General features: G+C 42.9%; 1 long non-coding RNA gene across 5 annotated transcripts in view; it reads left to right on the plus strand.

Moving 5' to 3' along the window:
- Nucleotides 1–9,389, plus strand: part of LOC142749975 (uncharacterized) — a 14,579-nt gene extending 5,190 nt beyond the window's left edge. For all 5 annotated transcript variants that reach the window (XR_012882530.1, XR_012882528.1, XR_012882529.1 and 2 more), the window contains one exon: nt 7,576–9,389. This is a non-coding gene — a long non-coding RNA (uncharacterized LOC142749975). The remainder of the gene's footprint in view (nt 1–7,575) is intronic.
- Nucleotides 9,390–11,512: the final 2,123 nt, after the last annotated feature.

The following is an 11,512-nucleotide window of genomic DNA, read 5'->3' on the forward strand; positions in this document are numbered from 1 at the left end:
ACTATATGGACTATTTGGAACTGGACCTCGGCTTGTCTCTGGATTACCCTTTGCTTACAGATTTGGACTTTATGGTCCTGGCTGATACTGACCTCTGCTATTTCTGACATCCTCTAGCTTTGTGATTTGGACTTTCTTTTTACCCTCTGGCTGTCTTGCTACCTGTTCTGGTATTGCCTGCATTGCACCTCTTATCCAACACCGAACTCTGATAAAACAACCTGGGTTCTATGCAGCAAAAACCATCCTGCCTTGCAGTGCGCTCTGGCAAAAACGATAGAGTAGCCTTAGACACTGTTGATCAGAGTTGTGACGGATTTGGGGTTGCAGATTTATTTGCATGCTCAGTCCCGACAGTCTTCAACAGCCATGGGGAAATCGCTCACATAGCAATTCCATAAAACGTACACGCTGGTAATTGCTCAACCAGTGATTCCATAACTAAAAGCTCCTATTGCGAGAGACCGACTGTGAGGAGCTCGAACTGAAGAGCCTGTATGGGACTATTGAGTACCATACTACATTAATATCTATCGTTGGGCCTTGGATGGCGACAGGTCCTGAAGAGCGAGCAGAGGGTCATGTTGCATATCACTACTGTACAGATAGCTGAATGGATAGTGGTGAAGGACTCGTGAGAGTGAGATGTGACTCAAGACTGAGAGAGGTGGACCTGTCAGTGGTCAGCATAGTTAAAGACTAAGGGTTGAGAGTCAGTCCATTTTGAGGCTTAGGGTATGTTCACACGGCCTATTTACGGACGTAAATCGGGCGTTTTTCCCCCGAATTACGTCTGAAAATAGCGCCTCAATAGCGCTGACAAACATCTGCCCATTGAAAGCAATGGGCAGACGTTTGTCTGTTCACACGAGGCGTATATTTACGCGCCGCTGTCAAATGACGGCGCGCAAATAGACGCCCGCGTCAAAGAAGTGACCTGTCACTTCTTTGGCCGTAATTGGAGCCGCTATTCATTGACTCCAATGAATAGCAGCGCTAATTACGGCCGTAATTGACGCGGCGTTCAAGCGCCTGCACATGCCGGTACGGCTGAAATTACGGGGATGTTTTCAGGCTGAAACATCCCCGTAATTTCAGCCGTTACGGACCCCCGCCGTGTGAACATACCCTTACAGAGCGTATTAAATAGCAGCCAGCAGCTACCATCTGATGGATCACTAGGCCCAATGTAACTCTATTAGAAGCCACCATCTTGAGGCCTAACAGGTCCAGAGCAGATAGCCCTTGTATAATGCCCTTGACCATGTGTCTTCCGGTCATTTTGTCAGCCTGAGCCCGATCTATTCTTGTGCCTCCCAAAGTGGAAGATTGTAAATATTGTTTGTGGCCATGTGTACCATTAGCGTCGGAAGAATTGTATAAAATTTAAAGTACAAGTAAAGTTCAAGTTGTGGCACTATAACTCCTGCTTCATTTGATCATTCTCAGCAGCATCCCTGCGTGGTGTCATGCATCTTGTCCCCTCCTTCCACCACCTTACATGGGGCACAAACTATGGCACTTTTACTGTGTGGAGCACTAATATTTATTTTATATAACTTATTTAGGGGTTCGGTGTCTAAATTTATTTAGGGGTCTGGTCTTGGGTTTGAATTATTTAGGGGCCTGGTCTGGGGGTCTGAATCTATTGGTGTTGCTATGGAGGCTGGGGAAGAATGCAGAAGCGATAGGCCAAAGATGTTTCAGCAGCATACTCTACAGCCGGCAGGAGTATCATCATGTCAGTCTGGGCCAGTTGGAGAAGAAAAGGAAAGAGAACGTCTACAATCAGAGAAGACGTCACCAGTAAGTCACAATTTATAAAGGACCTATCAGCTCTCATGACAAGTATGTTATAGTAAATCCTTATATTGACCTTGAGATAACAATTCTGGAGGATCTTTACTTAGAACTTCTTGTTGTGATGTTCCTCTGTTATTCCTCCTGTAAATGTATGAATAAGGCCTGATCTACATGGAAACTTTTTGTGACGTAACAAACTGATTTTAATTATAGAGAGACAGCTGCAGTACTAAGTGTAAGGTCTATGGCCGCGGACCGTCATCCTGACTTACCCTTTGACGGCCGCAGCCATGGACGTGTGAGTTCTCGGCGGCATCTCCCTGGTCCGGACATTGTCTCCCGCAGGGCGTGCGCGCGTTCGCGCGTGCACTGCCTTAAAGGGCCAGAGCGCACACAGTTGCAAAAAATCTGCAATTAGCCCAGAATGCTGCTGGACTATAAAAAGCGCTCTGCCCTCTTGATCATTGCCTGAGCGTTGTTGTGTTATCTAAAGTTTGTCATTGCAAATGGTCTCCTAGTGTTTTCCAGTTCCCAGTGTTACCCGTTCCTGCTGCCTGTACCCTGTATCCCGTGCTACCCTGCCTCTGTGCCGTCAAGAGATGGAGTCGTGTTGTGTCTTCCGTTGCTTCTATTGTGTTGCACCCCGCCGGGTGTCTGTCTGCTGTCAGAGACTATCCTAGCCTGAATCCACCGCTACTGTCTGCATTGCCTCAGGTACCCTTTCTGGACTATAGACATTGTATTGTACCTGTTTGGCCAGCTGCTATCCCGCTACAGGGGAATGGCCCAGTCCACACCCTGCGCCGTGACACTAAGCAATACATTGAGTTGCATGCTATGTAGTGGACTAGAACTTCCACTAGATTTGAAAAATCAATCAGCAGTGCTACAGAAAGTCTCTGTGTAGCCCAGTCCTAATTCACTATTTAACCCAATACAATGTCATCATTCCCCTTATCAATAGGATGTCTCCCGACCCAGTCTGATATTGTCAGCAATGATTGGACATTGTCAGACTTTGTAGGCACACAACCCTTTGACAAGGGGAATAGTTATACTCAGTTGTCCTATTTAATCATACATTTCCAGGAGGAATAACAGAGGAATATCACAATTCAGAGTTCTAAGAAAAGATGTTCCAGAATTGTTATTTCATGGGGAAGCATTTCTAAAACAGGCCAACAGGTCACTGATCAGTACTGTATTCACTTGTATGGTGCGCAGCGTGATACTACTCTGTAAAGATGCTATCTGACCACTAAATTGATATCATTGGTTATATTGGTGCTTGTACAGTGGAAGCATATACTTGTCCGTGACTAAAAAAACAAGTATACGCATGTACTATTACATGTGATTAAGTGTTTCTATGTTCCACTTTTATTTTCATTCTTGTGTTGATGATGTGGTTTACATATTTTAAGGGAATGGCGAGGTGCATGCCCAAGTAAAGTGAGTGGTTTCCATTATGAACGGAAACCACAACGCACCTGTGAATAGAACCTTATTTATTGTTTTCTGTTTTTGACAATTTCTATATTTTATTTTTTATAGTTTCCTTTACATCTTTTATTCTTTTTTTTTGTCTGTTTTTTTTAAATGCAATTTGTATCCCTTCAGCAACTAATATTATTTAGGTTTTATTCCTGGCCTTCTGTTCACATGAATTAAAAAAATATGTATTGTCTGGCAACAGCCCAATCTACTTTATGAAAGAGAACAATATATCTTATAATATGCCAAAGTATTATACAATATTTAGATATTATAGTAGTATTTCCCAACTATTGTTCTCTGGAACATGGTCAGGGGAGATGTCTCTTTTAGGTCTCATTTGTCTGGCATTTTAAACTGCATGTTAAAACGCAAGCGTTTTTTAAATGCAGCATGGGTTTTTACATGCCCGCTTTGTTATCCCTTGTCCCCCCCCCTCCCCCTCACAATGCGGCTGCGCGGTGCCGAAGAATTGTTATGGCAGCCGGAGGCCTAATGTAGGCCCCCAGGTCTGCCATGTTAGTTACTCCTCCTATTAAGCCGGGCCGGAGACAGGGCTTAATAGGAGACCGTTAAAAGTATCATACACTGCAATACATGAGTATTTGCAGTGTATATTTTACCAGAGATCGCATCTAAGTCCCCTAGTAGTATTAAAAAAAAATTCTAAAGAAATTTAATAAAGTGTTGAACAATAAAGTAAAAGTAAAAAAATGTAAAAATGTTGAAATAAAATAGTGTAAATATTAAAAAATAAACATAATTGGTATCGCCGCGACCATAAAAGCTTAAACTATTAAAGATGTACAAATGAAGGATACATCCGTGGTATAGTGAGTGTTAAAATACAAACTGTCCTTAACCCTTTAGTGACCACCAATATGCCTTTTCATGGCGGTCACTAAGGAGCCTTAGGCTATGCCGCCTCCTTTTCACGGCAGCAATAGTCTAAGTCCTGCATGAGGTGTCCTGTGCAGGCTAGAGCAGGTGCTCGGCTGTCTGATGACAGCCAGACTCCTGCTCTAAGGCTGAGTTCACACGAGCACATTACGTCCGTAATGGACGGAACGTATTTCAGCCGCAAGTCCCGGACCGAACACACTGCAGGGAGCCAGGCTCCTAGCATCATAGTTATGTACGACGCTAGGAGTCCCTGCCTCTCCATGGAACTACTGTCCCGTACTGAAAACATGATTACAGTACGGGGCAGGGACTCCTAGCTTCGTACATAACTATGATGCTAGGAGCCCGGCTCCATGCAGTGTGTTCGGTCCGGGACTTGCGGCCGAAATATGTCCCGTCCATTACGGATGTAATGTGCTTGTGTGAATCCCGCCTAACGGTAGCGATTGAAGTTTACTTTGATTGCGGCCGTTCAACCTCTTAAATGCTGCGGTCAATAGCGACCGTGGCATTTAAGTAGTTTACAAAGGGAGGGAGCTCCCTCTGTCACCCATCGGCGCCCACAAATGAGATCGTGGACCGCCGTTGGGGTGCCATGGCAGCTGGGTGCCTGACAAAGGCCCCCAGGCCTGCCATGGCTATATACCTATTAGACAGGCAATAATGCTTTGATATACTGAGGCTGGATTCACACGAGCGTGTGCGTTTTGCGCTTTCAAAAAATGCAGCGTTTTGCGCGTGCAAAAGCTCTGTATGTCATCAGGATATGATGCGTGGCTGCGTGATTTTCGCGCAGCCGGCATCATTATGACACTCTGTTTTTATGTTTGTAAACAGAAAAGCACGTGGTGCTTTTCTGTTTTCATTCATTCATTTTACTACTGTTGTGCGAATCACGCACGGCACCCGGAAGTGCTTCCGTGTGCCGAGCGCGATTTGCACGCACCCATTGACTTCAATTTGTGCGTGCAGTGCGAAACACGGCCAAATATAGGACATGTTATGAGTTTCACGAAGCGCACATACGCTGTGTGAAATTCACGGACAGTCTGAACGGCCCCATTCATTAACATAGGTCCGTGCGACGTGCGTGAAAATCACGCGCGTAGCACGGACGTATTATACGGTGGTCTGAATAAGCCCTAAGTATACCAAAGCATTATTTCTGCATTCAAAAGATCGCATAGTGAAGTCCCCTAGTGGGACTAAAGAAATAAGTTATTAATGTGAAATAAAAAATATTAAGATTACAGTAAAAAACATTTTTTTCCATAAAAAAGTGTTTTTATTTAGCAAAAGTGTAAAAAAGAAATAAAAATACACACATATGGTATCACCGCGACCATAATGGCCCAAAAATAAAGATAACGTAGTTTAAACCGCAAGTTGAACACCGTAAAAAAACTCTGCAAAAAACAATGGCGAAATTGCTATTTTCTTCCATTGCCCCCCAAAAAAGTAATCATAGAAGTTAATCAATAAGTCCCTTGTACCCCAAAAAAGTACCAAAGACAACTACAAAAATCTAACTAAAAAAGTGACGATGCAAAAACAAATAATTTTAGTTCAAATGTGTGTTTATGCAAAAGTAGTAAAACATACAAAACCTATACATATGTGGTATCACCGTAATCATACTAACCTATAGAGTAAACGTAACATGTTATTTACGCCGCGCGTAAACGGTGTAAATTTAAAACGCATGGAACAATGGTGGAATTGCTGGGTTTTTTCTATTCCCCCGATAAAAAGTTAATAAAAGTTAGGGTATGTTCACACGGCGGGGGTCCGTAACGGCTGAAATTACGGGGATGTTTCAGCCTGAAAACATCCCCGTAATTTCAGCCGTAGCGGCATGTGCAGGCGCTTGAACGCCGCGTCAATTACGGCCGTAATTAGCGCTGCTATTCATTGGAGTCAATGAATAGCGGCTCCAATTACGCCCCAAGAAGTGACAGGTCACTTCTTTGACGCGGGCGTCTATTTACGCGCCGTCATTTGACAGCGGCGCGTAAATATACGCCTCGTGTGAACAGACAAACGTCTGCCCATTGGTTTCAATGGGCAGATGTTTGTCAGCGCTATTGAGGCGCTATTTTCGGGCGTAATTCGGGGCAAAAACGCCCGATTTACGTCCGTAAATAGGCCGTGTGAACATACCCTTAATCAAAAAATATATGTACCCTAAAATGGTGCCATTAAAAAATACAACTAATCCCACAAAAAGCAAGTCCTCATACAGCTATATAGATGGAAAAATAAAGAAGTTATAGCTCTTCAAATGTGATGAATTAAAAACGCAAAAAAAATTGCTTGGTCATTAAGGCCTAAATTAGACTGGTCACTAAGGGGTTAATCGTGACATAATGCAAATGACAAAACAGTTTACATTTATCTAAAAACCTACCAAGAAAAATCAGTATAGGTGAACACATGACTCCAAGAGACCTAGAAAACAAGGTTCAGGAAACACAGGCTTTCATACATCATAAAGGATCACATGTACATATACATATAATAAAAAGTGTAATATACTGGATCAAAAAGCACCTAACATCATGGGGTATGGAGCCATAGATAATGAAAGCATGAAAGACAAAAAAATGGTATATAAATAAATGGAACACTCGAAACATGATGGAGATTGTTAGGCTGGGTTCACACAACCTATTTTCAGATGTAAACGAGGCGTATTATGCCTCGTTTTACGTCTGAAAATAGGGCTACAATACATCGGCAAACATCTGCCCATTCATTTGAATGGGTTTGCCGACGTACTGTGCAGACGACCTGTCATTTACCTGTCGTAGTTTGACAGCTGTCAAACGACGACGCGTAAAAATACAGCCTCGTCAATAGAAGTGCAGGACACTTCTTTCAGATGTAATTTGAGCCGTTCTTCATTGAACTCAATGAAGCACAGCTCAAAATTTACAGCTGTCAGAGAAGCCTCGCAAAATGCGAGGAGGAGCAATTACGGCTGAAACGAGGCAGCTGTTTTCTCCTGAAAAGTCTGTCATTTCAGACGTAAAAGCCTCTCATCGTGTGCACATACCCTTATGCTACTGCATCGAGCAAAATTTGCACCCAATTCAGACAGTGCAGTACTGCAGAGGTAATGCTATTCTCCAAATGTGAATTCAGGCATGCATGACATAATCCACATAGGAACAATATAAATGTAAAAGACATAAATGTATGGAGATGAGTGCAAACATGGGTGTAATATTGATATATTAAATTCGGAAAATGAATTATCCCTATTGATGTGTAAAAATCTTCATGGCATCACCGTACACCATGGATCCTGTGGGTTAGCTGGTGATCTTCCTCTCTAACGTTTATTAAAATTATAACATTATTTATCCCGCACAGTGAACGTCGTAGAAAAAATAAATATTAAAAACTACAGAATTGGTGTGGAGCTTGCCTTGCTGTGTGATGGTCGCTTGATCCCGGTGCTCCTCACAGAGAAACTGACTTCTACAGCTGGAGGGCTGATTCTTAGCTAACGATGGTCTGCACGAATAGAGACAAGTCTAGTGAGTCCCGGGGGACACCGAAGTTCGGTAAATCTCAATATGAGATGGAGAAATTCCTCCATAAGTAGCATGCTTCCCCGGCCGGGAAAAGCAAGATGGTGACGGAGACGCTGACCCCACCAGAGGAGTGTCGGGTAGAAGATTCAGAGGATGCCATAGGGGGGTCTGACCCCCTTCCTATTAGGGTATGTTGACACTCTTAACAAAAAACGTCTGAAAATACGGAGCTGTTTTCAGAGCCTCTGATTTTCAGGTGTTTTTTAAGCTGAAAATGAAGCTTTTAATTTGGAGCTTCTTTTCAGGCTTCTTTTGAGGCGTTATTTGTGGGTTTTTACATAGTGTTCAATGAAAAATCAGCTCCAAAAAACGCCTCAAGACGTGACATGCTACTTCTTTTTACGCTCCGTTTTTTAAAACAGCTGCGTAAAAAGATGCCCTGTATGAACTAAATGTTGTTTTCCCCATTGGTTTCAATGGGCAGATGTTTGTAGGCGTTCAGCTTCCGTTTTTTCAGGCATTTTTTGAGTCGTTAACCCCCCGAAACATGCCTGAAAACACTGCGTGTGAACATACCCTAACTAGAGCATTTCTAAAAAAGACTCTGGCTCGTGCAATGACTCCGATACTGAAGGAATTATCTTCCATTAAAGCGGATATACACCGTGTGGGTCGGAGTGGAGACCCTAGAGGATGCTCAATACGTCATTATACTTCATGCGGATGCACTGCAGAGTGCTGTGAAATCCCAATTTACACACTTGAATCATACTTACCTTCAACTTGAAGATCAAGAGAATCGTAGCAGGCGTAAAAATGTTAGGTTGCGAGGCATACATGATAGTATCACTACGGAGGAGATTCTACCTACGGTCAGAAATATCTTTGCCACATTATTGGGCCAAGACAGAGCTGCACAGGTTATTATTGAGCGTGCTCACCGAGCGTTGCGACCTAACCAACACGGGATGAACCTTCCAGGGATGTAATATGTGGTCTGCTTAATTACCTCGAAACGGCCGCCATCTTAACAGTGGCGAGAGCAACCCCAAACCTGAAGTTTGAGGATGCCATGATTATGGTTTTTCAAGACCTGGCTGCTAGCAATCTTGCCAAAAGACGAGGCCCTACGAGCAAGGACAATTCCCATACGTTGGCTATTTCCGTTTGGCCTGGCCATTTTGAAAGAGGGTAGGCAGATAACCATCATAACACCCGGTGATCTGTCTAAGGCCTGGTCTAAACTCGGTATTGAGAAAATTAATTTGCCGAATTGGATGCCGACACAACAGGATACCCTTCCGCCAGAGATATCTGATCCCCATGAATGGCAAGGCTCACAGAGATTCAAGACACCGCGCAGCAGGAAAAGACCGGACCAGCAGTCGGATGCTTGAAAGAGACCTTTCTTTATTTCCTAGCTCGGGATTCTTAAAATGTTTATCCCTCCAAGTGGTGGTAGCGTGAGTTTGATGTAGCTGTTGATACATATCTGCATTTGTCACCTTTAATTTAGAGGTTTAGTGTGTTTTAGTAAGATGCAAATAGTGGTGATCAATGGCTGCTCTGATCCAGTTGTTTCATGCTACACACTGAGGCCCTTGTTCATTCGTTCATTCATTCGTCCTCTCCATTCATTTACTCAGCGCATAGGGATCCTGCTAGATCCTTATGTGCTGTCTTATACTAACACATTAACAATACTGAAGTGTTTAGACAGTGAATAGACATTCCACGGGATGTCTATTCACAATCTACACTTCGTTACTGTTTCTATGGTCGTTACAGAAGAGGAAGTGTGATCTCGTTGTAACCTGTCATTTACAGCGAGATCACGCTTCCTCTGCTGTAACTACCACAGACAGAGTAACGAAGTGCAGGGATTGTGAATAGACATCCCGAGGAATGTCTATTCACTGTCTAAACACTTCAGTATTGTTAATGTGTTAGTACAAGACAGCACATAAGGATCTAGCAGGATCCCTATGCGCTGAATAAATGAATGGAGAGGAGTGCATGATGCTGATTGGTCAGCGTCATACACTCCCCTGTACAACGCCCACTTGGTCTACAGTAAAAATACGCCCACTTGGGCATTAAGCAACTCATTAGCATAAATCTAAAATCGCTAATAAAGTGGTAAAAATAGATAGTTTTTCTAAATAAAAAGCACTGCTGTCACCTACATTATAGCGCCGATCTCCTTATGTAGGAGACAGGGCACTTATAATGTGGTGACAGAGCCTCTTTAAGACACAGTCAGAGAAGTCATTTGTTTCTTCTGTTTGAAATGCAGCAGGTCATAAGGTTTCTACCTTTCCACAGGTTGCGGAGGCGTTTCGGCAATTTTACTCTAACTTATATGATTGAGACTCCCTTAGGTTGTCTGACACACACTTGGCCAATCCCAGGGACCGGACTTCTGCAGTGCAGACTTTTCTAGATAAGCTGGTTTTCCCTAAATTGTCAGATAGCGAAAGTGCCTCCCTTTTAGCTCCCCTTACTTTAGATGAATTAAAGGCTTGTCTTAAATCCATTCCGTCTGGGAATTGTCCAGGGCCAGATGGCTTACCCATTACTTACTACAAAATGTTTGCTCGCACACTTCTTCCACAATTTCTTGATGTTTGGAATTTGCTCCTTTTGGGGTCTTCCCTTCCAAAACAGGCTCTGGAATCCTACATTACTCTGATATCTAAAGAGGGGAAGAGCCCTGAAGATTGAGCAAGTTATAGACCTATTTCATTGTTAAATACTGATGTGAAGTGTTGGGCTAAACTCTTCGCTAGAAGAATAGCAAAGTTCTTGCCGTCATTAATTGCTGAGGAGCAGGTTGGTTTTGTCCCGAGGAGGGAGGGCAAAAGTAACATTTCTAGAGTAATACATGCTATATATTTTGCTAGAAGGAGAGGGATACCTCTTGTCCTTTTGGGAACTGATGCCGAAAAAGGCCTTTGACAGGGTCAGCAGGGATTATATTTGGTCTGCCTTAGAAAAATTTAAATTTCCCCTGCCCTTTATAAAAGTTATACTTACATTATATTCTCAACCTTCAGCCAAAATTAGAGTAAACGGCTTATTGTCGGCCCCCTTTGACATCCTCTTTCTCATTACAAATCCGTTGAAAGCTATACCTAATGTACTTACTTTATTTGACACATTTGGCTATATTTCCAATTTTAAAATAAACCTTGGAAAATCTGAAGCGTTGAATGTCAATATACCTCATATAGCTACCCAACTGCAAAGTTGTACCCCTTTTAAATGGCCACCTAAGGCGCTTAAATTTCTTGGGATAATGATCCCAGCTTACCCTGGTGACTTATTTGCACTTAATTATAAACCCCTATTTACCAAAATTCAAACACATTTATTGTCCATTCGATTGCCGTTTCTCTCGTGGTTCGGTAGGAAAAACCTACTGGCTACTTATATACCTCCGCAGATTATGTATATGTTGATTGCATTGCCGATTGATGTCCCGAAAAGTTACTTTCGGAAATTCAAGATCTTGTTTGTCTCTTTTCTTTGGAATTCCAAGCGCTCTAGATTGGCATACTCTTCTCTTATACAGAAAAGAGAGCAGGGGGGTATCTCTCTACCTGACTTGGAAACGTATTATATAGCCAATCACTAATCCAGATGGACGCAATTGGCAGATACAAACAATACCACTTTCTCTGTTTGTATGGAATGGGCCCTTTTGGGACCTGATATGCATAGTCTGCTCTGGGTACGTACTGCATTGCAACCTAAAAGTGTGGGTTATAGTC

Source organism: Rhinoderma darwinii, chromosome 3 (assembly GCF_050947455.1).
Source record: "Rhinoderma darwinii isolate aRhiDar2 chromosome 3, aRhiDar2.hap1, whole genome shotgun sequence".
NCBI lineage: Eukaryota > Metazoa > Chordata > Amphibia > Anura > Rhinodermatidae > Rhinoderma > Rhinoderma darwinii.